We start from the raw sequence: 24,921 nt of genomic DNA, 5'->3' as shown, positions 1-24,921 counted from the left end.
TTGATTTTACAACGCTGGCCCAAAGTTTTCTAAAAGTCAGGGGAAATCTCCTATATTTACCTGTATTTCACTTTCTGTCTCCTATTCTCTTCATATTGAAATTTAGGATCTGACTTATTTATAATTTGCCGACAATCCCTTTTTATTAGAACACTCGGATTTGAAGGGTATTTAAAGATTTAGGGTATATTTTGAATCTTTAAAATCAGCATGAAAACCAGTGTAAACTTTGCGTATGTCTCAATAGGTTCATCAGTTTCCAAAACCTATGTTAGAAGCTCCTACTAAGTGGTGTAAAATTTTCATCTCTCTCAATATTAAATAACAACAACAAAAACAATTATTCTGACTTAGGTAGATATGTGTTTTAAATTCATATTCATGAGAAGAGAAGATTGTTTAAGTTCTCTCACTAGTAATGTTGAGTTAGTCCCCCAAGGAAGTCTAGTGAAATGATTAATTAGAATGCCATTTGAAATAATACAAACACATATATGTTTGTTACAAATATTTTCATTGCTACTATAAATAGTGATAATAGAAAAGTACACCATCATAATCGTGACCTTTCACTTCCCTCTGTCCCTTCCTGGTCCAGATTCTACTGTTAAAATCAGTACAAACTGTTTTGGCACCTACTGTCACTCTGGGCACTGAGAAATAAAGTAGCTGGCATTGTTCTTGCATTGAGGTAACTTAAAATCTAGTTGACCAGCTAAAATACACACACACACACACACACACACACACACACATTTAAAAAATCACATTTGGGGGGATGCCTGGATGGTTCAGTCAGTTAAGGGTCTGCTTTGGACAATTAAGGTCATGACACCAGGATCCTGGCATCCAGCCTCCCACTGGGCTTCCTGCCTGCTTCTCCCTCAGCCCCTTCCCCCCATGCTTGTGTTCCCGCATGTCCCCTCCCCCACTCTGGAATAAATAAATAGAATCTTTTTAAAAAATCACATTTGTCATGAGGCCACACTGGCCAATATATTTCAGACATTATAACCCATTATGTTCAGGCAGTGAAACAGACCCTCCACAGAGGGTCTCTACAGAATCTGTAGGTAGATCTGTGCATACAGTGATCTGGAAGGACAAAAGCAGGACAGATGTGGAGGGACATTAGGACTAGATACATAGAGAGACAACACAATTGACCTATGCAAATGGATGCAGATAGAGGTGGAGATACAGATACATTTACATATATATATCTAAATGGCAAATATCAGAATTCTTTTATTACTTGCAAACTCAGAACACATAGGCATTGGAAATATGGATGCCAAATGGAGGAAATTTAAAATCTGTTGTCTCCCAGGATACAACAGAAATATTTGGGGGGAGAATTAAAAAAAAACAAGAAAATAAACCACTGGCACTCCAAAACAAATCATATGCATATGATTAAAAATCATGATTGATGTAATATCTTTTATTGTGTGGGACAAACACTGTATCACATGAGGAAGAGAAAATTTTTAGCTGAGGAATTGGGGAAAATTCCATAGTTTTATGGCTGGGCTTGATGTTTGGTAGAATGTTATTAAGTATGGAGTAGTACATGCATATGTACTGTGGAGGTGGGAGAGGGGGATTTACATTCCGGAAAGAAGAACTGTGGCACCAAAGGTACTAGACTGTACAAGCCATTTTAAAAGGACAATAAGAAGATAGCTTGGCGGGGCGCCTGGGTGGCTCAGTGGGTTAAGCCGCTGCCTTCGGCTCAGGTCATGATCTCAGGGTCCTGGGATCGAGTCCCGCATTGGGCTCTCTGCTCAGCAGGGAGCCTGCTTCCCTCTCTCTCTCTCTCTGGCTGCCTCTCTGTCTACTTGTGATTTCTCTCTGTCAAATAAATAAATCTTTAAAAAAAAAAAAAAAAGAAGAAGATAGCTTGGCTGTGTCAGTGTCTTGAACTAGATCACAGTTGAGATATGTGGACTTTTCTTTAGTAATTAATTAGAACATTGAAAGGTTTTTGTTTGAGAGAATAGAAGATGCAAAGCATAATTCTTAAATGTTTAATCTCTCCATGTTATAAAGGATAGATTAGGAGAACAGGGACCAAACTTTCACTTGCAATAGATTAAACATAAGGTGATTAGGAAATGAACCAGAATGGTAGAAATAGAAGTAGGAAGAAGAGGACTAGACAAGGTGTTTAGATAGAGAATAGATAGCATGAGGCTGAAGCAAAAAACAAAGATGACATGACTTAAAGGCTGGATACCAGAGAGAATGCTCAGCCACTTATTAATTTATTCAAAAAGTGTATTCTTTTAACAACTATTTGAGGGTACACTATTTGCCATATGCTGTGCAAGTCCATAGGGGCTCAATGGAGTTTATAATCTTCAGAGGAAGACAGACAGATAGCCAGATATCAAATAACCAATATATAAGTATACTAATTATATGTATTTGTAGAATAAATATTGTAAATATATGAACGTATATACATATATGTTATATATTTATTATTTAATACATATTAAATGTATAAGTATTATATTATACATATAATCTTATATAGACATGTACACTCATATTCTTGAAGATTGATGTTAGTCAATTAACCAATTAATATTGGTTATTTACCAATATTAATATAATTAATATTACCAATATTAATTACATTAATAAGCCAATTTTGGCATTAATATAATAATTGGTAATATAATATAATTAATATAATATAATAATTGGTAATATAGTATAATTAATGTTACCAATATTAATAAGCCAATATTGGTATTGGTATATAATTGGTATATAATGTTATATACCAATTAATTAATTGGTATATTGTATATACCAATTGGTATATACAATATACCAATATTAATACCATTAATAGTAACAAAATAACAAACACATAATTATAAACTCTGATAGGGCTTATAAAGGGAAACAGAGGAAGCTATGAGTTCATGCAACAAGAGTACCTGAGGGAGCTGAGGTGCTCCAAGGATGTTTCTCTGTGAGAGTGATGTTAATTAAGGCAAATGATGGAAAGTTTCTCTCTCTCCTGGGAGAGAAAACAGTGTGGGTCCAGGTTTGGAAAAGGAAATCATGAGTTCATTCCTGGAAAAACAGAGTTGGATGTGTCTTTGAGATTCTTACTGGAAATATTGAATCGGAAGATAGAAATATGTGTCTGAACTCAGAGGAGCAGTCTAGGCTATAGATCTAAATGTAGAGGTCCCCAACAGATGAGTCATAGGTATGGATGATATCCACTGGAAAGAAAGTTTACAGTGAGAGGCTTAACAGAGCTTAGAGGAACCCTTGGAAATCTGCAGGATTCAGAAGTCAAGTAGGGAGGATGTGCTGGCACAGGAGACTAAGAAGTTGACTGTTAGAGTTAAAAAGGAGGAAGACATGCTGGGAGAAAATTAAGGGGACTGTTTCTTGGAGGGAGTGGTTAACAGTATTGAAGTTTGCTTTGTAGATACACAGGTCGAAACCTAAAACACCTCCTACTGGATCTAGTTATGGGAAGGGTATTGGTGGCCTTGAGGAGAGTAGTTTAGGAAGAGGGGAACGAATAAAATCCAAATTATTGTCAGATAAGAACTGAGTGGGAGGTGAGGAACTAGAATGTTAATATAGACAGCTCCATCTGAAACATTTAGCATTTAACAGACTTCAATAAATCTCTTTTTGAGAGGAAGAATAAGGTTTTGTTGTTGTTCTCATTAGTTTGATGTGTGCATGTCTCTGTGTGTTGTTTTTAAGGAAACTGATAAATCAATTTTAACCAAGTTGAGTTTGGGGAGAGGGAAGAAACTTAAAATGAAAAGTTTCATGCACCTACACAAGGAAAAACTAGAGCTTGGGAGAGAGAGTAGGGATGGAGAAATGGATGAGATGGCCATCTTCTTAGAAGGATACTTTTCTGCGGACTTTGGTGGAAAGTGAGCACAGAGAAAAGGTGAAATCTGTGACTAGTCTTGATGAAATTCTACTTGTAGGAAAAGGAGCTAGAGCAAAGTTGGAATCTAGAAATGAAGACAAAGGAAAGCAGTCCATGAAGGAGACAGAATAATGAGGTTAAAACTAAGGGAGGGATGAATTTTAGGAAGTAAGACTTCCAAAGCAATATGTAGAAACTTTCAGATTGTGCTATTTGCAGTCACAATCACTCAATAACTATTTATTCAAATCAAATAAAAGATTTTCTTATGTGAATGTTTGAAACTGTGGAAGACACACTTTCCTGCTGTCTTATTCAGTGTGGGTTTTAAAATAAAAATCAGAATAAAAATAAAAGGTCAAACAATGTTGAAAAAATAATAGAGTAAAATGTTATTCCTACTCTGCCCAGCCAGATTAACCAAAATTAAACAAAGTTAATTCAATTTAAACAAAGTAAATATTGTTTAACTAAGTTAAAATTAACTTCATCCATCTCTTCTTGTCCTTACGTAGATGAAAGATAGTAAATAATGACATATGAAATTAGAACTAGATGCCACAGAATTTTTACCTAAAGAGACCTGTGTGGCCAGTTCTTAGGCAACTAGATGTAGAAAGATATAAGGCTGTTAGTCATAATTTTGGTGTAATGGAATCACATCATACAAACTGTTTGAATACAAATATGTAATTAAATTTGTTATTTTAAGAGAGGAAAAAATCAAGTGGAAATAAAATGCTAGAATTTACATAAATGTTTCTTCAGCAGAGAAGAAACATTCCTTAAAAACATTCCTTAAAAAGCTTGTTTATTTAATAAAAATGTTTAAAACATTGTAATCCTATTTTTTTTAACTACAAGCTTCAAATACAGACAAATTCATTGAATGTCAATTGTGATAGATGAATAAATTAGTCTTGGACTTTTCCCCATTTCCTTTCCCATACTATATTCCATGATTTTTCTTTATTTTTTCCATTGTATACTTGATACCATTTAAATTCCATCCTTGGGGCGCCTGGGTGGCTCAGTGGGTTAAGCCGCTGCCTTCGGCTCAGGTCATGATCTCAGGGTCCTGGGATCGAGTCCCACATCGGGCTCTCTGCTCGGCAGGGAGCCTGCTTCCCTCTCTCTCTCTCTCTGCCTGCCTCTCCGTCTACTTGTGATTTCCCTCTGTCAAATAAATAAATAAAATCTTTAAAAAATAAAAAATAAAAAAATAAATAAATTCCATCCTTTAGCTAAAAGTCTCACTCTACTTATAATTTTATATCTTAACAGATTCAGAGCTTACTATTTGTTTGTGGGTTTTGGGTTTTGGTTTTTTTTTATATTGTTTCTCCATTTTTCAGGTTCATTTTGATTCATTTTCTGGTGGGCAAATCTAGCCAATAGTTTTTCTAAACAATTTCTTTTTTCCCTTTTTGCTGGGTTCCCTAAGTTTTTCCATGTATGAGATGATTTGTCTATTGCCTTTTGTACTTAAAGGACAGCAGGACTGGGTATAAAATCTTGGGCCATTAATCCTTTAAAAAAAAGAAAAAAAAAAAAAGAGAGAGAGGAGCCTGTGTGGCTCAGTGGGTTAAGCCTCTGCTCTTGGCTCAAGTCATGATGTCAGGGTCCTGGAATTGAGCCCCACATCGAGCTCTCTGCTCAGTGGGGAGCCTGCTTCTCCCTCTTTCTCTGCCTCCTCTCTGTCTACTTCTGATCTCTGTCAAATAAATAAATAAAATCCTAAAAAAAAAAATCTTGGGCCACAGTATCCTTTTCTCAAAACTTTAATCATACTATATATTGTCTTCTGGTCTTGCATTCTCTTATAAAAATTTGAGGGCACTCTGATTGTTAATCTATTTTCTTACAGGTTGTTTAAATGATTATTTAATATTGAAATTTAGTAATTTTACCAAATTTGCCACTGATATTTCTGTATCATCTTTTCCTACAACACAAATACCTTTTTGAGCTGTAAATTAAAAATATGGGGTTTTTTTCAGGGGCTTTATCTTAATATGTATTCAAAAGCTTTTTTCATTGTTCCATTTGTTTTATTCAGGAATATGAAATATGAGTGATTCATTTATCATCTCATTAATTTATCATCATTGATTACTACTTTTGTGTTTTTGTTATTTTCCATTTAATTTTATGTTTTCCCCCATTCTACCCACTATATCTTTGTTCTTTCAATCACTTTTATTATATTTTAAACTGCCTTATTTTATGGTACTATTTCCAGTATGTTTTATTTGTTCCTTATATTTCTTTTCTGAGGACCAACAGCTTGCTTTGAACTTTCTTCTATTATATGGAGTCTTCTATTCGGACCCTTATATTTCTCTTTTAACTTCTTTGAGAATAGAATAAGCTATTTATTTAAATTCTTCCTGTGCATTTTTAAGTAAGAATCCGTGCAAGTTTACTACCATTTGTTTCTGTCTGCTTCCTCCATTTAGTCCCATCGTTTATCTGTTGGTTTCTAAGTTTTACTCAAGTTTGAATGAAGTTAGCTACCTGCTGAAAATAAGATATGGGACTGGGTAGAATGAGCTATAATATAGGGAGGTCCAGAGACTGGACTGAAATTTTGTGTCTCAAACATTCTCACACCAAATCAGTCTTCCCCTTTGTGCTGAATGCATGACTCATTTTTGCGTGCAAGTAGTAATTGTGACTCACAGAGAACCCTTTTATGTCAGATATTCCCTGTGCTGCTGCTTCCTCTCCCTGCTTGGCTTCTGGCACTCTCTCAAAGAGTGTGCGGCTGAGTCAAGACTAATAGTGAGTGCCAGTTTGGTTTCTACTTCAGTGCCACCTCCCCTGCTATCCGATGCTACTAAATTTATATTCCATGGAGAGGTTCTGTAGTTTTCTGCAGCCACTCTACCCCCCTGGATGTTGTCATCTTTAATCAGAGAGCCACTGGATATGCCTTTCTGGATTGTAACATTTACTGTTGGAAAAATCGATATCCATCCATGTTCAAAAAGGCATGTGTTGGCTCTCAGCATTCTTCCCTCTTTTGGCCCAGATTTGACATCGTTTGGTAGGCATACAGTTAGTTTGTAGTTTGAGATCTTAGCCATTTCTTTGTTTTATTTTAGCTAGAAGATCTTTTAAATTTCTAGTCATTGTTTTTGATGGATTTGCTGCAACTCTGCCATCTGAAACCTGAAGTTGGTGAGCATTAATTTAAAAGGGCTGGGACAATGCACTTTGGTACTTATGCAAAAAGACAGTGTACTATTGTGATTCCTCAAAGAGCTTATTACAAATCCAGAAAAGGAAACTCTTCCTATGATACCAGGACCTATAAGGCATATGTAGAAAAATGAAGAGAAAGATCCGTTTGGATGTACAGGGAAAAAAATTTATCCTGACATCATTAAAAGTAAGAGAATTTCAGATGGATTATTTCTAACATGATACCTGTGAACATTTAAGTCATATACCCTTTTGTCTACTTGATTTTAAGTGCCTGTCCTAACAATATTTCTTATTATAAGGAAAAAAAGTTTCCACCTGAAGGATTTTCTCCTTTACAACCCATTCTCTCCCCCAACCTGACCCTGCAGTGAAGTCAAAATGACAGATTTGTGACATCATAATAATTTTTTTCTTCCCCAGGAACAAACTGTGAAACCATTAACACAGGATGGTGACTTCACGGTAGGATCAAACAGAGCAGCTGGCTAGAGAGGGAAGAGGGAGCATTCTTAGTCAAACACACATATATCTTCAATAATAACCAGCAAAATTCAGAAAATTACTGTCAAAGTAAATTGCATTTTGTATAAATGCCATCTCCTTTCAAGTTTGCCCCAGCATGATCATCCTTCTTTATTTAGTGGTGTTGCCCTTTTCTCCTTAGAGACCTTTAACAAAATCTCCTTTTATATTTCATGTATCATTAAAATGACTTAAATGAGTAGGAATGGGGCATGCCTGACATTTATTTTTAATTATTTACATAAATAAAGAGATGTTCTTACTTTACATCTACTGCAGTTCTGAAAATATTTTTTGCCAAGTGGATTTAATGCTCATGTTAGGATAAAGCACTGAACAGGTAATATCTATTCAGTAGTTAGTTCACCAGGCCAACAGTGTATGTTTTGATCTACATGAAATCCCATGAGTCGATAATGACACTTTAGTAATTATTGTTCATATCTCTATTCAGATCTATTCTCTGCATTTGAGAGACAAGGTTAATACATATGACAAATTAAACAATCATGCAAGGAAATATGAATAATGCTGAAATGAGCAATACAGACCACATGCCAGGAGCTCAGAGGAGAATGTCGTGACCGTGAAAGCTATGGGAACGGAGACTCTAGTCTCTGTAGTTGGACCATTCAAGGCTCAGATCTGAGCTCTGTAATTTAACTGCTCTGTGACTTGACTTCTCCAAGTTGTGGTGTCCTCAGTTGTTGAGGAGGAGGAATTAGACCTACTTCATAGGGTGATTGTGAAATGTAAAGGGCTATCTATGCAAAACACGTACTAAAGTGAAAACATCCTATAAATATAAACAAATACGAGTTGCCATTTCCAGATGGAACTGATGAAAGGAGGCACACTTAAGAATTTAAGTAAAAACAGGATTTTGAAGACAGATCTAGGAAGAGGAAATCATTTTGACAGTTCTTGAAAGGGAATTATTGAAGAGATGTACCCAGTGTATTTGGAGAGTAACTAGAACTTAGGATTCATAGAAAGGAGTATGGAAAGATAGGTTTAAAGAAATAAACTGGGGTCAAGTTGTGGAAAACATTAAATTCAGACAGCATTTAGAATTAATTCTACATCATTCATTCAACAGTTGTATTTAAAATCTACTATTTACTAGTTACCTAATAACAAGGATATAATACTAAGATGGATAAATTCTCTACTTTGTGGAACTTATACTGAGCAAAGGAAAGATACTGCAGAAAGATAATGAGGACATAATGTGATATAGTTTATATTTTATAAATATTAATTAGATGGTCATAATCAAAAGAAATGAAAGAATGTAGGAATTGCAGTTTTCTTATGGAATGCTATTTCAATGACTCAAAAATGGTAGGAAGAGATTCTGGGCTAGATGGGAAGCAGTGCAGCTAGAGAAAAAGATTTGACAAAGATTGCAAAAGAAAAAACAAAAGTCAGAGATTAATTGAATACGAAAACGCTGAAGTTCAGAGATGAGCCTGTTATTTTAAATTCAGTCAAGCATTCAAGTGAAAATTCAGTGGGTAAATTTCATGGGAGGTTTGTGACTTTCTTTCTTTCCTTCTTTCTTTTTCTTTCAGGCTGTTTTCTTAGCAATGATGGTTGGAGATGTGAATTGATAAAATACTGAAAGTAGTTAAGACATAGAAAAAATGTGGAGAAAATTACCACATCCTTAGCTCCTCTAGAGAAGGAAGAAAATAAACCCCAAGAAGAAACAGGAAAGAAGTACGAATACATACTTGAAAACACACTATTGTCACAGATATCAGGGAAAAGTGATAGAGGAAGTGGTCAACTGTGTTAAATGTACCAAAACATCAAGAAAAAGTAAGAACAAAGAAAGAACTGCTGAGATTGACAAATGAAGACATTGTCAGAAACCATTTCAGTGAGCAATCGCACTGGCGTAGTGAAAGAAATCATTAGGGTTGCAGGAAATGGAGGCAATAAATAGACCCCACTCATTCAGTAAGTTTGGCATTAAAAGATAAAAAGAAGTGTCTCTAGTGTCAAGCAGATGTGTTAGTCACTCCTCTTTCCCATTCCAGATGTTAACCGCAATCCCAAACCACCATTTCAGAAGTGCCTGCTTTTGATTGCTGGGGAAATGCAGTAAACAAGTGTAAATGGCTTGATGCAGATTCACCAGCGTTGCAGAAGAATGCATGTCGGCAATGTCCAGAGATGGCATTATCTTTGTAGTTGAAGCATGTGGCTGATTTTTCAAATACCACACAAAATTCTGAAGCCCTTAGGAGACAGGAACTGTGTTTAAGAGACAGTCAAAAGGAGAAGCTCTGCTTGCTATGTGCTGAAGTGCTCCCATCTGTACTGAATTCTAACAGAATGTCTCCTCCATCATATACAGATTTATGGATGGGTTCCTTTACTACCACACATCTTTCCTTCTTGAAGATGACAGAAACCTACAGCTGTCAATCACTAATAAGCGTAGTTTTCTTGCATTACAATCCACTCTACAGTGTGTTTTCCTGTAAAAATCCCAAGGGTAAAAAATAAATAAATATATATATATATATATATATATATATATATATATATATATATAACAGCTAACTGCCGTCAAGCTGTCAAATATCTAAACTCATTCATCTCTCTATCTCAGGTCTATCTATCTCTATCTATCTCTATCTCGAATTAGCATGTACAGTTCTGGGGCATTTATGTCTGCTAAGGTGAAACCAAGAAAACACGCCACTCTATCATCTCTTTCAACACATATTATAACAAAAGTTACATACCAAAATATGCAGGGATGTTTCAGATGTGGTAGGAGATCAATTCTTAAAAAAATTGTAATGCATTATGGTAATGTGACAAATGCCATGTAGAATTGGTCCATCATGGCCATTAGTACACAAAAAGGACATTATTAGGGAGAAAGTCTGAATAGAAAGGCTATATGCTGAATAAAGACTCTGACGATTATTTAGAGTTAAATTGATAAAAAAATGTTTAATCTTTTTCTAGGGAATTTACTAATTTCCCTCCTCAAGAGGGAAATCATAAAGATTTCCTTCAACAACATCACTATTCCTCCATCTTGATTATGCATTAGAATCACTTGTGGATTTTCAAATCCTATCAGTATCTCAGGTACAGAAATTGGTACTTTTTAGACTTTTTGTGGCATTCATTATATGCAGCCAAACTTGATCACACTGTGCCTACTTACAAAAAAAAAAAAAAAAAAAAAAAATGAGGTAGGTATAGCAAGTAGTATGTATCTACTTACTCTATCTTTTTATGTGATAAAAATAAAGTCAAAAGTTAAAATGACCTTAAAGTTAAATAAGGTAGCATAAATATATCATGGCAGAACCTGACGTGGAATGTCTGTGCTCTTAGAAGGGGTTTATACTGCTTTCTAACATTACAAACATCTTGAATGTCAGGACAACTTGTGAAAATGGTCTTTGAGGTGGATGAATCTATTCCATGTGGGCAGTGCTCAGCAAGAAGTGCCTGGGAGCAGGAACAGCAGGTGGGAACCTACTAGAATATTCTGGCATGAAGGGGTGTTGTAGATCTGCATAGACATGGTTAACTTGGGAGGACATAGATTGACCAGGCAGCAATGTTAATTTATAGTGACATCTCCAAATTTCTAAGAAAAAAAATCTTAAAAAACCAAAAAAGCCTACTATATTACCAGATTATTTATAAATCTTTAGATTTGTAATTCTTTTAATTACTGGTCAGCTTCCACTTGCTGGTGATGACTATGGAAATCAACCCTGAAAGCGCTACTGTAGGTCAATGAGTTGTAATTAAATTTGAAACATCTCTGTCTCATGATGAAAATGCAAAACCCCTGGTTGATTAGATACCTGGAAATGTCTGTTAGATAAAAATTCTGTCTCATAAATCACTAAGAAAAGAATGAGTCATACTTACATGCATAAATATTGCTTAATCTCAACACTTAACTACATGTGCATTATTAATTAATAACATGTGTTGCTCATAAACTGCTTTTAATGCTTGTTATCAAGTATAGTAGTTGACCTTGAATAGATCCTCTTTTATTAAAGTTTCAAATGGTATCACGCTTCTGAATGCAAATGAATTTGACACATAAGGGGGTTGTGTGTGTGTGTGTGTGTGTGTGTGCACACTCTTAAATTTCTGAAAAGCACAAAGATTTATGTTAAGGTTTTATCAAGAAATTCTTTATTCTGGTGGAGACTGAATTTGTTTAATATTAAAATGCCATTCTTGGTCAGAGATTTATTCCTTTCATCTTAGAATTTAGTCCCTGATAGAAATAACAAAGAATGTATTGTGAAAGAGAACTGGTTGACCTTCTTGTCATTCACTTGAAATCATCCATAGCTTCTTTTAGGAAATTGTTATGGATCTCTGAGCTATGATTTAAACTCTAAAGATCTGAAATATATAATTGTATTTGTCAGTGTGCAGCTATTTTTGATTATTATTTTGAATCTGTGTAAGTCTTCAGGGTAATGAGTTTTATTATTTCACCTAAGCTTGCTGCCTGCTGTGTCAAGCAGTGCTCTTATTTATTTAAAATGTTTGAAATGCTCTGAGTGATAACAGTTAATCATTTGATACATGAGGATAGATAGCCAACTGAAACACCCAAAGTAAAGCAGCTCAGAAAGCCACGTTGAGCAAAACCTGCAAGGATAAACAGCTAAACATTGTCACTCTCTAGAACCTTGAAGGAATTAGTAACCATGAAGAATAGAGTTTTCCAGGTAACTAAAACTGTCTTAGAGTTACAGACTTGATACCCACCAGACCCGCGCAAATAGAGTATAACATGGCGAAAGGAGATGGCAGCTATTTGGCTTTAATTATGAGTTTGTTTCTCTTGTCTTTAGGTTGATCGTATTTGTTGGCACATACGGTGTCTCCAGTAAAATCCACAGCAGACAAGCATAGAGCTTAATATTGGCAAATGTATATAACCACCACCAAAATCAAAATAAACAATATTTCCAGCAGCCCACAAATTTCCCTTTCCAGTCAATTCCAGTTGCAATTCCACCTCAAATCCCCCAAGACAATTACTATTCTGATTTCTAGCACTGTAGGATAATCTTTCTTATCTTAAACTTCATTACATATGAAATCAGAAAGGGTGTACTTTTTATGCCTGACTTTTTTTTTCCCCTCCATATAATGGTTTTGAGTTTTCTCCATGTTGCTGTGTATCACTTACTTGTTTTTGTGTTTATTATTATTGTTTTGGGGTTGCATTCTACTGAATGGCTGTACCATAATTTGTTAATACATTCTCCTGTTGATGGGCATTTGGGTTGTTCCCAGTTTGAAGCTATTATGACTAAAGTTGTTATGACCATTCTTATATAAATCTTCTTTGTGGACATATGCACTGATTTCTTTCTTTTTTTTTTTTACATATGCACAAGTGATTTCTCCCTTGAGGTTAAATGCGGGACTCGATCCCAGGAGTAGATCATGACCTCTTTAACCCACTGAGTTGATTTCTTTAGGTTAAATAGTTTCTTTGAGTCATAGTTTAGCTTTATGATAAGCCTTCAAAATTTTATAATAACATTATAATAAACTTCCAAAATTTTCCAATATTTTTGACAATATTTTTTAATTTTTTTTTTATTTATTTTATTTTTTAATAAACATATATTGTATTTTATCCCCAGGGGTACAGGTCTGTGAATCGCCAGGTTTACATACTTCACAGCACTACCATAGCATATACCCTCCCCAATGTCCATAACCCAACCACCCTCTCCCGACCCCCCTCCCCCGAGTAACCCTCAGTTTGTTTTGTGAGATTAAGAGTCACTCATGGTTTGTCTCCCTCCCAATCCCATCTTGTTTCATTTATTCTTCTCCTACACCCTTAACCCCCACACTGCAAGTGGTGGTGATATTTTTAATGCCATTGGTAATATATGAGAGTTCCCATACAGTTGTCTGTTGGAAAATAAGTACATAGGTTCATTATTACCCATATCTTCTAATTTTTCCAAGAAATGGGAGCCAATTTTAGGAGAAAGTTTCTGATTTTTTAAATATCAGCAAGTAAGTAATTCAATTGTTTTAAATAAACTATAACCGATTATATTCACCAAGTCAGAGTCCTTCTGTAAGCCACCAGTTTGGCAAATCTGGTATATTCCTTCTCTAACTTCTTACACAAAGTAAGGTAAACAGGTCCAAATATTTTTGATGATTTAGATCATGTATAAATATCAATTATTAATCTGTATATTACAATCTTAGATAGCATCAGAATCTATTGAGGTAAAAAGGAAGATCCATCTCAAAGCAAAATAGCTCTGAAAGGTTCTCGGACTTATTCTTTTACATCATTTCTGCCTTCTGAAATTTTCTATCTCCTTTGTTGTCATCAGCCATTTGCTAAATTCTCGATGACATAGATATGATCAGTTTTCCCATTTCTAATTTATTGCTTCCTAATTTCCTTCACAGGAATCCAGAATCGCTTTTCCATAGGAACTATGTATAAAATGAGGACAAATAAACTTTGAGTGAATGACTGAAAAAAAAAAAAGCCCTTATAAGTAAAGAGTAAGAATTTGGGACATAGGTTTTTTGACATCTACTTCTTTTTCTTTTTATGCCTAGAATGGCCTGTTTATTTCCTGGTGCTGAGCCATCATCTTCCAGAGAGAGTCTTCCAGGGAGCTGAATTTTTAGATAGCTAAAGTATTAGTCTTATGTCAATAAGGGATTTCACCTAAGGACAAAGACCCAAATAAGGGATTAGCAGGCAGAGATATAAGATGTTCTCATAAAGCAAGTTTCTTCAGGGAAAAAAAGCACATCTCCAAATGCATTGGCCTTTCTTTATACAACAGAGTAATGTTTTATCGTATTTACTGTGAATGTTTATAAAGACTGGTATGAACCATTGGTTCTCAAGTAATTAGTAATTATTAAATGTTTTCTGGCAATGCAGAAAGTATCCTAATTTCTGGTTTAATTTTGAAACAATAATAGCTAGAAAAAAATCAAGTGTTTATGTGGTTAGTATTATCTAAGCCTTTTACATATATTGTTGGGACTCATCCTCACACCATCCAATGAGAACAGTTATCAGACCCAAATTCCAAGGGAGAAATATGTAACCCAGACACGTTAGTAAGGTGACCAAATTCATTTGGCTAATAGATGGTGGGGGCAGAAATGAACCCAGAAAGTTTTCTTATAGAGCCCATAATATCATCCACAATGCTACACACCTCTGTATCTAAATCTCTTTTTTCCCCCTTCTAGGTTAAAATTTTGAGCAAACAATTTAATGTTACATCTGTAATTAGTATAATAATTTACAATAAATCACTGTCACAGTTCCCTACATGCTACTGAAACTATCAGAAATCACTACTGAATGAACAACATATTCTGAACAGCCACTTTTAACAAGCCTCTGTATTAAAGGAGAAATTGTTAAGCCAAAGTGCTTGCCTACATGATAGATGCCTTTGAGGTATTATAAAGAAGGCTGTAAATGGTCCATTCCATTTACTTCCATAGCCATATTTTCAATATATTCACAAGCAGGTACTGACTATGTAAGTTAGTTTGACATACCAGTTAGGAAATCAAGTGATTTGTATCCAAGGTACTTAAAAAGAACAATTAGCATTCTATCAGAAAGAAAAGAATCATGCAATTGTACATAGACACAGTACAAGCTGCAGAGTGTTTCCTTGTGCTAAATAATTAATTATGTATCTTTTAAAATGTTCCACTTTATTGATTTACGAGGAAGGCTTTTCCATGTTTGCTACTTAGTTCACAAAGCCCTGCCATTCTGACAGCTATAATTAGGAATGAGTAGGGTTTCTAAGTTTGAAATATTATTTGCTTGGCAATTAACATAACTTTTAATATAAATGTGTGAGTGGGTTTGAATAGGTTCTTTAAAAAAAAAAAAAAAAAACTCCTACAAGAATATAAAACATGAGATCCTTGAATTGTGACATTCACCACAATCTTACGGATCCTCACCCTTCTCCTACTTCTACCAGCATTGAAAGGGTCAGACTGGGGGACGCTCCTGGTCTGGAAAGAAAATCTCTGCTCATGGACTATCCATCCTCATCTCAAGTCTACCAGGCCTTGAGAGGATGTGCTCTTAGAACAGCTGGGGTCCTATTATTCATTCAGCACTTCCGTGGGTCACTGCAAATTGCCAGGCATTGTACTGGCTTCTTCAAGCGCAAGTATGAATAAAGAAAACATTTACTTTTTCCTAATGACTTAGCAACCTTTGCTCCCAACATGAACCATTGTTTCTCCCAATTTGTTAAAAATGTTAAGAAATTTCTTTTTTTTTCTTAAAAAAATTAAACTACAAATAATAATGCAAGTGGAGGATGGTGGGTTTAGATATAAATTTAAAACACTCTTGCTTAAAATTTGCCCTGATACTTTGAAGTAGTTGTCATTTTTATTTGATTTTCTGTATAAGCTTTCAAATTATTGTTGCACAGTAAAAGATTGAAGAGGACTAAAAGATTCTGTTAAATAATAGCATCAGCTGTTTAACATGGAAGTAAGTTTTACAAACAGATACAATAGTGAATGCTGGAGAACAGTAGGTTAGAGTCCCATCAACCTACAAAAACCAAAATTCACTTTTTTAAACTGAGGAAGACCTCTGTTTATACCAAGATGGACATGCGGAGGAACACAGAAGTCTTGGCAGGTTCAGCTCATTCATTATCCAAAGCAATTGCCGCTATTAGGAAGAGCCTTTGAGGTTGTTCACCATATGACATTATGTTTTGACTAAGCATTCAGTATTAGGGATAATTAAGCAAATTTAAGCATATCAAAAGCTTTCAGAGCCACCAGGAGTTCCTTCAGTGTTTTAAAGACACCCCACTGAGAAAAGACAAGGCCCTCTTTTCCTGTCTCAAACAGGTTCCATCAAAATCCCCTTAGCAAAAATCCTGAGAAAATTGTATGTGAGCGATATTACAAGAATATGTCGGTACCATTTCACTGGGAGATTAATAAGTTCTCTGTGGGGTGGCTCAAGTTTTTAAATGCATTGCATTTTAATGCAGATAATGGATGGCAGTCATTGTTCTTCTCCTTAAGAACAAAACAAAAAGAAAATGGGGTAAGAATGAACACATAATAGTTTTATGACACATAAAATAAATAACTTCCTTAGAGAAGCAATTGATAATTATTGGAATATATTACAAGAATCTGTTTCTCTTAAGGTGGCCAACTAGTGACCTGGGGATTGAATCTGGTCACGAGACACATTCCTCTGCCTGCAATGTGTTCTAAAACATTGAGAGATGCCATGCAAAAGTTCACATTTCATGCTTCTATCAGATGATCTGTGCTCCTACAACTGCCTGACTGCAACCAGGTGGGACTAAGCAGGGGCTGGCTTTTACACACTGGACATGTTCTCCCTAATTTGCCTTGGTCCCCTCAACTTCCCATTGCCCTTTTCTCTGCCTATCATACTTTTATTTTGCCTGCATGACCCTTATAGGTACCTATTTTCAACCCCTATTTCATTCATGAATCCTCGCTAGTCACCATGTGCTATATTTATGATTCTAAAGTTTCAAAAATAGACTCATTCCCTTTCCTCCTCCATCTTGACTAAAGTCAGAGAATAAAGTAGGAATGCACCCAGTCTGCAAAGAATTAGAATGGATGGCAACCCAAAGCACACAGCCACATATCGTCCAAAATCTCTGGGAACCCATAAGGGTTAAAATACTCAGTTTAAGAATTAAGTGTCTTCTGAGACCTCATATGGGTAAGAAAATGTTTTCTCTATTTCCACCCTTATGTTAAGTGCTGGATGCAGATCAACACAGGGTGAAATCTAGGCATCTCTCAAGTTCCTGTCACTCTTCAGATATGATTAGAAAATCTCTTGCTTGGGGCACCTGGGTGGTTCAGTCGGTTAAGCAGCAACCTTCGGCTCTGGTCATGATCCCAGAGTCCTGGGATGGAGTCCCACATCAGGCTCCCTGCTCAGTGGAGAGCCTACTTCTCCCTCTGCCTGCTGTTCTGCCTACTTGTGCTCTCTATCTCTCTGTCAAATAAATAAATAAAATCTTAAAAAAAAGAAAATGTCTTGTTTGGAAAAGGCAAGACATGAAATACTTAAGATAAATAATCTTTTCCAGGAATAATTATTGGTCTGCCTAGGTAAGCTTTAGACCATTCTAGCATTCAAGTTCAGTTGACCAAACTACTGTCAGGAATAGAAAAGTCAATCACTATATTGCACACCTGAAAGTAATATATCACTGTTTGTTAACCTTACTGGAATTGAAAAGAGAAAAGAAAAGAAAAGAAAAGAAAAGAAAAGAAAAGAAAAAAAGAAAGGAAAGAAAAGAAAAGAAAAGAAGTATCAGGTACCAACTCAGCTTCTGAAGTATTTAAGGCATCTCCTAGAACTGTGCTTTTCAAGCTTTATTTTGCATATGAATTATCTGCAGAGTCTTATTCCCTAGGTTCAGGATGGGGTATAGGATTTGCATTTCTTTTTTTTTTTTATATAAACATATAATGTATTTTTATCCCCCAAGGTACAGGTCTGTGAATTGCCAGGTTTACACACTTCACAGCACTCACCATAGCACATACCCTCCCCAATGTCCATAACCCCACCCCCCTTCTCCTAGGATTTGCATTTCTAACATACTGTCAGATGATGTTGATACTTCTGGTCCCAGAACACAGTTTGGGTATCCTTAGTCTAGAACAATCTCATCTAACCAGTCTCTTCCTTGATTCTTTCAGTACCTCCCAAGGGGCTTGGATACTGTCACTGAAGCATGATGGTTTTGCCGTATTATCCACTTCAGCTGTTTGGGCAGCTATAACAAAATACCATATACAACAGAAACTTACTTCACATAGTACTGGAGACTGGAAGTCCAAGATCAAGGTGCCAGCATGGGCAGATTCCAGGTTGCAGACCTGACCTCACATGGTTAGAGGGGCTAGGGAGCTCCTGGGTCTATTTTATATTAACAAAAATCCCATTTATGAGGACTCCATTCTTGTGACCTAAGCACATCCCAAAGGCCCCACCCCCTAATAGCATCACTTCTGGCATTAGGCTTTCAACATAGGAATTCAGAGGGGACATGAACATTTAGACCAAGGCACCAGTTAAAGTGCCAGAAAGAAAGAAAGAAAGAAAGAAAGAAAGAAAGTGCAAAAGTGGGTGAGGGGATAATCACAAGTCTGAAAAACTATTCACGCAACGGTTGCAAATTCTTTAGATTAAACTTTCAAACATCACAATAGTTGATCAGGAAGTATGGTTACCAATATCTGATAAAAGATTATTTTAGTTTCAAACTTGTTTATCTTTTGATTAAAGAACATGTGCTTTAATTTTTGGTGATTGTCATAAATACAAATCAAGTGATGCTAATGATTCCACAAGTCTATTCTGTGTTATTCTGATTGTGAATTAATTTTAATGATCATTGTTAAGTGATTGCTAGTAAATCACATTGAGGAAGTTGCTAACTTTAGATCATCCCAATGCTGTAAAAGTCCAAGTTAATTTGCAGTTTATCAATATTTATATATTAATAAAAATGTTAATTCTTCATACAATTGACATAGCACTTAAATAGATTCTTGGTACTCCTCCAAGTTATATAGGTTAAAACAACTGATCGGTTCTAGATTATTTGTGTGATAAATTCCATCTGGCTAATGCAATGGAGAGATTTCAAAGTCATTTCTTTGGTCCAGATTTCAGAATCAATCCTTTAGTATTCTTATGTCTTCCTTCCCTGCGAGGTAACCAATTTAAGTGAAATAAAGCGATTTTTAATAGAATAGACTGTTCAAATGACCCTATTTCCTGAAGAGGGCATTTTCATGAATATTTATTTAATCTCTTTTACTTTTCTCAGGTTTTATTTTAAATTATGTTCACCAGTATAACCCAGGAGTTGAAAAATCTATTTTTTCATGAAGGCATTGAATAATAAACATATACCTGTTGCATAAGTTTCTAAGAGATTTCTATAACTTGCTTTTAAAATATTCATGTAATGCCATCCAGCCACAAATAACAGATATACCTCCTCTTTCCTTTAGATTTTTTAAAAATAGGGTAAAAAAACACACACACACATAGAACTGATATAAGTGAAAGATAAAACCAAAAAATTATATTGTTTAGAAAGCTATTACAAAGTGTTGATCTATTTGTGATGAAATGGGGAAATGTGCATACATACTGAATGCAAAATTTTATCTCTCTGAAATACATAAACAACACAAACAGTTTACATAAAAAGTTTGAAGACTGTTCATCCCACAGAGGAAGTTTGTGAAATTTTTACACTAGCTTAGGCAAGAATAAGTCATTATAAGTCTTCCTTACATCTGCTTTAATCAGAATCACTAAAGTCTTAATTTAAATTCTGGTTTGGAAGTGTTTTGAGTAACCAAAAATAATTGTAAGTAAATTTGGTCCACAAAGATTCTTTTCCCAAAAGATCACCATTATTTGAGTCAGTGAGAGAGAAAAAGATATATGTAGTTTCCAAAAGATACACTATTATGATTCCTGCAAGAACTAACAAAAAAAAAAAAAAAAAAAAAAAAAAAAAGCATTGCATGGAGCACTAGGTGTGGTGCATAAACAATGAATTTTGGAACACTGAAAAGAAATAAATTAAATTAAATTAAATTTTAAAAAAAGAAAACATGTAGCACTGGACTTGAGGATACAGATTTTTTTTTTTTTTAATTCCCCTAGGTACACATGGCTTTGGCCAAAGCCACCTTATCTTGCCCCTTCAACCACGTGGGAAAGTCCTTCCAATGCATCCTTGTTTTTAAAATCATTACCAGCTAACCTTTCACAGAACCAAAGTCAAAAATGGTATTTAATAAAAGAACTTGGCCTGACAACTTTGAACAACTTTCAGCTGCGTTTAACCATCACTTTGCACACTTGTACCTCTGGAGGCCCTTTGAGCTTCAAACAAACTTACAAAAATTAGCACATTAGCCTGTACATAGTTTGGAGCCTGCTAAGTTGATTAACTTCTCCTTTTCTCAGTTTCTGTAACTTCTGTGTATAGGACAACATAAAATGATGAATGAACAGTGTGTAGCATCAGCATAATTTCTGATTTATAGAAATTAGTCCATAAAGTAAATGTTTCATTTCTTCCTCTCTCGTTGTTCTTCTCAACAACCTATTCTAGGAATCCCTGAGGTATATGGCTACTTGAAGTTGATTTGGAGTAGGAAAGGTATTATGGTTCAGAGCCTATGGTCAAGAAAGAATTCCTGACACAACTTTGGTGCAAAATAGTGATTTTATTAAAGCATGGGGACAGGACCCGTGAGTAGAAAGAGCTCCACTAGGGTCACGAGGAGAGGCTGGTTATATACTTTCAAGTCGGCAGGTTGTTAGTGATAGCTTAAGTCTCTAAGGAAATTTGGAAGCAAGGTTTCCAGGACCTTGAAGGGGACTAGCTATTGTTAGGGAAAGGTCATCTATTACTGTCTAATAAAATTTTAGACATGAGACACTTCAGATGCATATGGGTGGGTCATATGCTTGGGGGATAATCAGATGATTACCAACACATATCTTGGGGCTAGAGATAAAGGAAGTTTCCAAAGGGACTTTATATGTGAAAGTAGATTCATAGGATCCTGGGGTTTGGGCTAAGGTTGCCTTTTGCCCTTAGCAAATATGAACATTGAGGCAGTTGAGTCCCTAGAGGAATGTCACTCTGCCTGTTTCAAGGACTTGTCAGTGGACTGTAGGTAGTACGGAAATTTAATTTTTCTTGTTTCCTTTATTTCCCATATCAGTTTGTCCTTATATGAAATAGCTCACCTCTTAATTTCAGATTTTAGAGCCAGAGCTGACACTATCTATAGTGTGAATCACAAATGTGCTCCGTTTCCTTATTAGTAAAATAAGAAAAAGAAAAATCCCAACTCTATGGGCTGTTGTGAAAAATCAAAAGCAGTAATGTACGTGAAAGTGCTTTGCGAGCCAGTTCAGTTAACAATTATCATGAAAGCAAGCAAAAAGCTAATTCTAAACTCAAAGGTGGATAGCAACGCAACTAAGCCCCACTAGAACATCCAAAAAAAAAAAAAAAAAGAAGAACCATTAAAAAAAAAAATAAAACAAAAGAAAATAAAATAACAAGCCCCTAAGCAAATTTCTATCTTCATACATTTCATTCTCCAGAAAACCAAATGCGGACTGGAAAGGCAGCTCCAGCATTGTATAAAAAGCCGCAGAGTGCCGGATCCATTTCAATGCAAAACCGAGATTCAAATTGCTATTTCTCTTCACCTTGATATTCCTTTCTCAGTGCTGTGGATAAAGGCCACAGGCATTAAGTCTGGTTCACCTTGGAATTTCCCATCAACCTTCAAAAGGAACCAAAGCACAGCAAGGTCTGAGCTTATTTTGTTCATAGGTATGAGATTGCAAAGGAACTGACTTAACAACTCTTCATGTGAAAACATCCTGAGGCTTTTAGTTGACTGTAAACTCAATATAATCTTGCTCTGTGAAACATCTGAAAATAATACTAGTAAAGGGATAACAATAATAATGACAACAGTTAATATTTGTTCAGTACTGACATTATACCAGGGTATTGTTCAAAGAGCTTTCTGTGCACTGACTCATTTAATTCTCCATTTTATACTGTGAGGTAGGTATTATCACCAGCCCCATTTTTTCCAGATAAGCAATTGATAGTGACAGCTATCCCTGACTGTAAGCTTATTCTGCAAGCTAACCTAGATGCTTTATACACCTAAGTTTATCAAATTCTTAATATAATTAAGTGACCAGTTTGTAAGAAATGGAAGTCAAAAATTCTTATTCTTCTTATCATACACTAAAACTTGGGACGCCTGGGTGGCTCAGTTGGTTAAGCAACTGCCTTCGGCTCAGGTCATAATCCCAGCGTCCTGGGATCGAGTCCCACATCGGGCTCCTTGCTCCGCAGGGAGCCTGCTTCTCCCTCTGCCTCTGCCTTCCACTCTGTCTGCCTGTGCTGGCTCTCGCTCCTCTCTCTCTGACAAATAAATAAATAAAATCTTTTAAAAAAAAATAAAATAAAACTCAAATGCCACAAGTGTTTTTCAACAGAGGCGGACAGGGACTGTTCAGAGTGCTTCAAAATATCAGTATCCCTGGTCCTAGCTGATAAATGTCTGTAACGACCCTTCCCTAGACATTGTGACAACCTAAACATTTCTACTCATGTGTCAATCCTTTGAAGGGGACTATATTAGCCCTTTTTGAGGATTAAATAATAAGAGGAATGGCAAAATAATCCCTTGGTTTGAGGCAGGAATGGATTTTAGATATTCATTCATTCATTTATTCATTCATCCAGTAAATATTTATCAGGCATATTGTGTTTGGAAGGCAACAGATTCAGCATCACCATGTCAGAAAGAAGAAACACAGCCCATGTCTTGTCTACAGTCCTTGTTTTACAGGAAGTAAAATAGGAATAGGAACAACTATTTAAAAGAAAGAAAGTGACATGAAGCTTAAAACATGTGCAAATGAAAATGTTCTTAGAGTTTAGAGAAGACCAGTCATTGCTAGCTGGGAAGAGACAAAGAAGACTCCATGGAGAAGACATGCATGGGACCTGGGCTTTGAAGGAAGCTGGGCTCAAGTAGAGTCTGAAATGAAGAGAATATTGAGAAAAAGAGCAAAATGAGTCAAATACAGATATGGTGAAGTGTAGGGCATTTTCAGAAACTGTGATAATACCATCATGACTGAAGTAGCCTGGTGTGAGGGAGGAGGGGGAAGATAATAGGAAAAAAGGAAGAGAAGATCAGAAGGAAAATTAAGGATTATCATGAGGGTCAGGCTAGGATGGTGAGGGAGAGTCACTGAATAGAGAACTATGGCAAAAATTGTCTTTTGGAGGTATTTATCTGGCAGCTAAATTTAATATATTGAAGAGGGCACAGCTTGGAGATAGACATATAAATAGAGTCCATGTCCACAAAAAAAAAAAAAAAAAAAAAAAAAAAAAGCCCAAACCAAACCAAGACAAGCAAACAAGAAACTAGCAATAGAGGGAAAAAGAGGTGGATTCAGTGAATGTTCCAAAGTAAGTTCAATTCTTTGGTCACTGATTGGATGTGAGTAGGTAGGTCAGCTTCACTTAGGTTTGAAGTTTGAGCTTAAGCGAATTCATGGAACTATTTATTCAACCCCATGTTATGGAATACTTATGCCTAGTTGGGGAAGTACTCCATTAGGCACTGGAGATACAGAGACAAATGATTCCCAGACTTGGGTGAATGGACAGAGATTATACCAGGTCCAGAAGGGGGAAAAAAATTCAGGAAGAGAAATAGATTTTAATGACAAAGACAGATGCAGTTATGGAAACACTGAGTTTGAAGACCTGACTAAAAATCCAGGAAGATGTGTCTAATACGTAGAGGAAACTTGTCACAAGCCAACTTTACTATTCCTTTTATGAGGTACTTTACTGACTCATTCAACAAACATTTTTTTAGAGTGCCTTCTATGTGCATATCACTGCACGAGGCTCAGAGGACACAAATATCTAAGTGTTTTTGACTCTACTTGATTTCTATCTTTCCAATCTGCCCCAACCTTCTTTATTCCCCAGTTACCCTAATTCAGGGCTTCATGGCTTCTCAATTCAATTAGTCTAACCAGCCCCCTTACCTGCAGTTTTTACCCTCTACAAATCTATTCTCTGTACTGGAGCTCAAGCGGTTTTTTAAAAACATAAATCTGATCATGACCCTCCCTTGAAAATACCTTCCAAAACACATATTCCAACTTGAAAAGTCAAGTCCAGATCATTCAACATGACCCACAGATCCTGACTCTTGCTCATCCCTCCAGCATTTTCTCTCAATATGATTCTCCCCTTATGCTAGACTTTAGTCACACACTCAGATTTTCAGTTATGCTGTTCTCTCTCTCACTGTCAAGTCTCCTAGGATGCATTTCCTTCTCTGTGCACTACTCTAGTTCCCTCTTCATCTGCCTGATCACATTTTATCTTTCAGTCATCAATTTTGACACCTTTCCCTATACCCCAAGGTATAGATCAGATGTTCCTTTAAAACACTTTCATAATAGTATATTTCTCCGATCATAGCACTTAACATACATTTTCATTTCCTGTTAATTCTTAAGTGCCTGTCACCTACTGGTTAATACATCATGAACTCTTTGAAGTCAAGGA

General features: G+C 35.7%; 1 long non-coding RNA gene across 2 annotated transcripts; it reads left to right on the top strand.

Moving 5' to 3' along the window:
• Window positions 1–6,633: 6,633 nt before the first annotated feature.
• LOC101685603 lies at window positions 6,634–10,167 on the top strand. Of its 2 annotated transcripts, XR_001177105.2 has the most exons (4): window positions 6,634–6,709; window positions 7,033–7,108; window positions 9,232–9,622; window positions 9,703–10,167. It is a non-coding gene; the product is annotated as an uncharacterized LOC101685603 (long non-coding RNA). The 2 variants fall into 2 exon arrangements; XR_001177104.2 differs by lacking the exon at window positions 9,703–10,167 and having other exon boundaries at window positions 9,232–9,693.
• Window positions 10,168–24,921: the final 14,754 nt, after the last annotated feature.

The sequence above is a fragment of the Mustela putorius genome, unplaced genomic scaffold (assembly GCF_011764305.1).
Source record: "Mustela putorius furo isolate JIRA1106 unplaced genomic scaffold, ASM1176430v1.1 tig00000585_pilon_pilon_pilon, whole genome shotgun sequence".
Lineage (NCBI taxonomy): Eukaryota > Metazoa > Chordata > Mammalia > Carnivora > Mustelidae > Mustela > Mustela putorius.
The sequence above is the reverse complement of the archived record's forward strand: the minus strand, read 5'-3'. Positions and strand labels throughout refer to the sequence as shown.